This window comes from Montipora foliosa, chromosome 13 (genome assembly GCF_036669935.1).
Source record: "Montipora foliosa isolate CH-2021 chromosome 13, ASM3666993v2, whole genome shotgun sequence".
Classification (NCBI taxonomy): domain Eukaryota; kingdom Metazoa; phylum Cnidaria; class Anthozoa; order Scleractinia; family Acroporidae; genus Montipora; species Montipora foliosa.
Genome location: NC_090881.1, coordinates 18951196 through 18956195, shown reverse-complemented (window position 1 = coordinate 18956195; position 5000 = coordinate 18951196).

Genomic DNA, 5000 nt, shown 5'->3' with positions numbered 1-5000 from the left:
AGCTTAGCCTGCAAAGGACATAATTTGTTTGTTACCAGCCAAGGAGGGAACTGGATGGTCTACTGTGGTTAGAGAAATAATCAGCAATCTTCAGGCAGTAGGTAAAAGGGTATCCGTCGTATGTTCTACCGGTATAGCCTGCACAGTGTACGATCCTGGGGTCGCGTCGACGGTGAATTCGTATTCAGTATGGTGTAGGAATTGCCGACCTACCTTGGAGGTCTAGAATCTAGCACTTCACGTTACACTACACTCTCTTCAGTTAATTCTGTTTAAAATATAAGTGCTACACGGCCAACGTTTGTATAAATGTAACCTTTCCTTGTACTTGTACATGTAAATTGCCGTGACTTTAACATCTTCAGTTCCCACGGCCTGCTCCGGTGAGCTGACTACGGCCGAAATCTTAGTGTGCAGCCTTGACTTCGTCTTAGAACATTGGAAACACGGAATTCCCGAAACGGTAAAATAAGCTCCAAAAAGCACAAGAATACACCAGAGGTGAGTCATTTTCATTCCTTTTATTGAGTGAATGTTAAATTAAGCGTTTTTTAGGTCTCGTAATCGACTGTATTTTATTTCCCATACAAAGTCTTATAACGCGTTTAAATTCTCAACGGCTGCCTGTAACGCAACACACACCGCTTTAACTCAAAGGTCATCTTCCCACTAGTAATTAATTATTACACGCTCTCTACTGACGCGAACTTGGGTTGCCTTAATATCCAAACAGAACAGGGTCCCAAAGGGGTGGGTCCCTGGAGCCCTGGAGCCCTGGATTTTTTTGCTGTGGAGCCCGAACCCCGATCATTTCTCCCCCTGGAGCCCTGATCGTTTCTAGCTGTGGAGCCCGGAGTCCTGAAAGTAGCTGCTATGGAGCCCTGGAGCCCTAAACCCCTTTGGGACCCTGAGAATTTGTTGAAGCTTACCTCCTGTTTCCGTAGGTCCCTATAATTCTACAAAACGTCCCCCGTTGTACACGGCCTCAAGAGTCGAAATGCCTATTTTTTTTTACTAAACATAAGAATTTTCTTCTCTTAAACAGAATATCACTCAGTGACTGTTTGCGAAGGTTATTCCAGGCAGATAAAATGCGAGAACGGAAGAAAATTCAGAATTTTGTCAGCAAATTTTGGTAGATTAGAAGGTGCCACCATATGTCCTCATCCATCCATCCTCGATTTAAACTGCCGGGCCTCAAGCTCCCTTGGCAAGGTGCGAGAAATTTGTCAAGGTCAAACGGCGTGCACTTTACAGTCTAATTCAGGGTTCTTTGGAGTCGGAGATCCGTGCCCAGGAACGTACAAATACCTGTTTGTTTTATATTCGTGTATTTACTAATGCATTTTATTAGCCTGCACTAGCTGATAACTACTGTCTTAAAAAAAAGAAAGCTGCAACATTGTAGCTCCTTGACCACGTTTTTTTCGGTTTTCGACCCCATTCCGCTCCAATAGTCCAGTTTCCTAGTGTCTCTTATATTATCAAAGATCAGCAAGAAGGTTAATCTACTTTTGAGGAATGTATGCGTCCCTCGTACGGGCAAACAATATCCAAAAATGCAATTTACCTTAGCAACTTGCCATAAATGTAGCCTGTGTATTATGTAGGCTCTACATCTTTTGCATTTAACATCAGATTTCGCAACCTCAAATCTAGCATCCCTAAAAGGAAAAACATGTAAATTGGCGGTACTTTACAATTCAGAGAATGATTTAGCATCACGTTTACGTGAAACGACAAACGTCAGCTAACCGTTTCACATTTCACGTAAAATGGAGTGAGCTTGACGGTAACCGTTTAGCTTCGCGGCTGGACTCGCGGCAACTGAACTCTGTTATTCTCGAGTATTTAGTTAACAAAAAAGACCAAAATCTCGGAGTTTTTTTAAACGATATCTAAAATGAAAATCCTTACCTGTTATATTATGCAAGTTTGGATTGATAAAAACGTTTTGCGAGTCAGCAGAGACTCAACTTGAGTTCATAAAGAAATTTAAATTGCGGTAACTGGTGAGTTATGAATGCTCTATAGTCACAAACCCTAATAATTTGTCCTTGTTTTACCGGAAAATGCTTTTGGGATTCTTTTTACCACAAACAACATGTTATGTAAAACAAGGACGAGAAAAAAAATCCTTGTATAAGGCCCCGTCCACACATATCCGGATATTTTTTAATCCGCAACTTTTTCATTCCGAATACCCCTTCAGTCTATACGTATCTTGCGAATTCGCTCTCCAGAGTGGATATTTTTTAATAGGTTGTGAACCCGGAACCGTGTGAACGCTCAATCCGGACTCCTTTTTTTTTTAATCCGCGGATTAATTAACAAGGTCGAGCCCAGTTCCTAACCGTGAAATCAGTTCTCAAGATGGCTGCCGAGGGCAATATTATTTCTTTGTGGGGCATGCTCTGTTACCTCTGTTTCCTTGAGGAGTCCTGGATACTAGAGTGAATCAGGAGACGTTTCGGATACGTGTGGACGCGCAAATTCGATTTGAATACGCTGCCTGTGGATAGGGATATCCGGATATAGGTATGGAGGGGGCCTAAGGCAAAGGCGATAAATTCCTACTTTAAGGTAGAAACGGCGACCGGAAACCGGCAAACGCGAAAATGACGGGGGAATCATGGTCACTTATGCTGTTCGCGTACCACTTAAACGTGATGCTAAATCTCGCTAATAGCTCCAACCGTTAAATCTCAAAAATTAAACATTGTTGTCTTTCAGGAGCTTGTTTTAGACGAATAATAAATGAATGAACTGTTCGAGTGAGGCCTTGCATTTGAGTAGCTTTTGAAAACTTTAATCCTAGCTTTCGCCTATCTACGGCAACACCAGAGATCGAATAAGAAAATATTACAGCACAGCGAAAAAAATAGCGATGGAGTTGAAAATGTATGTGACCAATAGTAACCTATTTACACCGATCTTACCCGCACTCCTACTGAGGTATGGAGGTCTGGCGGCCACACAGGAATAATACTAGAAACACAAGGTATTACAGAATAGGCAGTCCACCAAACATACCCAGTCTCAAAAGAAAATCCCCAAAACTAAAACCCAAAACTGAGACAACTTCAAAAGGGAAACAAAGGGTAAAGGGGAGGAGAAATAAAATAAACCTCAAGAAGGAAGTAGACGTAGACGTACGGAGCACACTTGGCAATAACTTCCCAGGCAGCGAAGGCAACTGTGGAGATTACCCGCGACAAAAGTTTCCGGATCCCGAAAGGCAAGCATAGAAGGATCTCCAAGGGCATGGCCATCAAGAACCGCTTTCAAAAATTCCACAAAGTCATGAAGATTATTTTCTGTCATCCCCTGAGCCATCCCAAGAGGAGATTTATCAAACTTGACCCAACGTACTGAACGTCTGGTTACGCTTTCTGGGGTGAAATCAGGAGTAACTTCCCATTCCCGAAAGGTGAAGGCGAGCTTAAAGCGCTAGGCAGGGGACCAGAAGAAAGGGGAAAAAAGGGGAAAATGTAAGGGAGGAGATGGCTCAACAGATGACAGCTTTGAGCCTCAGTAATCCGACAGGGAATTAGACTCCCTTTTAAAACTGTCATCCTAGAGCGAGGCGCAAATCAGGGAGAGATAAAGGAAATAAATGGACTGTAGGACAAGAAAATTTTATTAACCAGCAAATTTAAAGGGAAGTACACGAAATACGAGAAAGCTACTTATTACCGCCTCAACCGCGCCTAGAATACGGGGTGTAGCGATTTACAAACTGGTTACGACGAAAACATCTATTCGCAGTGTGGCCAGGGATGCCACAAAAGAAACAGACGAGGCAGAGAAAAAATTTGCATTGCAATAGATACAAACAGTACCTTGAAAACAAACAAAAAAGGACATGTGAAGTATATATACAAAGTTAACCGCGATCGATGAAGAGAAAACGATAGTTACAACACTTAAGACGGAAGATATTCTAACATCGGTAATGAAGTGAAAAATAATACAGCATCTCGAGCCGGAAAACAAGTCAAATAAACATCGGCTCTAAGGTAAATAATAATTTAAAATCTCATACCGAGAAATATACAAAATCAACATAAACAACAAATAATCACATGTCCCAGCAAAAATATTAATGTATAAAACAGATATCTAATGCCCGAAGACATCTTCAAACCGATATTGGTAAAAGGGGGCACGGAAATAATGAAACATCGGTCACGAGGAAACAAATAACAAAAACATCTCTCGCCGAAAAATATGCGAGTAAAACATAGGCCATGAGGAAACAAATACACAACATCTCATGCTGGAAAATATGCAAATAAAAATTAACATCGGCCAAGAGGAAACAGATCAATAAAACATCTCATGCTGGAAAATATACGAATAAAACATCGGCCATGAGGCAACAAATAACAGAGCATCTCAAGTTGGAAAAATATAGGCAAATAGCCACGGAATGGCTGCAAATGACAGAACACCAACCGTTTAATACTACAATTGTAGGTAGCAAATTTTGAAACATATTGTGCGAGGCACACGACGGGTGAGAAGAGGAAATGAGAGAAACGATATGGCAGGAGGGAAGCAATAGAATGTGACACTGCTAAAAATATGCAAAAGTAAAGGGAGCACGCGGTAAAACTGCCCAAAAACTTAAACAAATTGGAAAAGGGGGTAAAAGCCGGCTAAAGCTACATACTAAACGTACAAAATCAAATGAAGAAACCGCATAATACCAACAAAGGGAGCGACGAACCGAATACAGGACCACGAGAGTAACGGGCACGAGATAAACCGGATTGACGGTATTGTACATATTTTATTTACAATAGTTTTAACTTAGGAAATTTTGGCTCGTGTCTATCTTTAGAACGGTTTAAAGTGATTCTTGACCTGTAATTAGCACGTGTACTCATAAGAGCATTTTCATTATTCTGTTATTAGTTGAAACCAACTTCAACCTCAATCTCAACATCAACATCGATAATCAAGAATCAGCCATCAACTTGAACTTCAAAATCTAA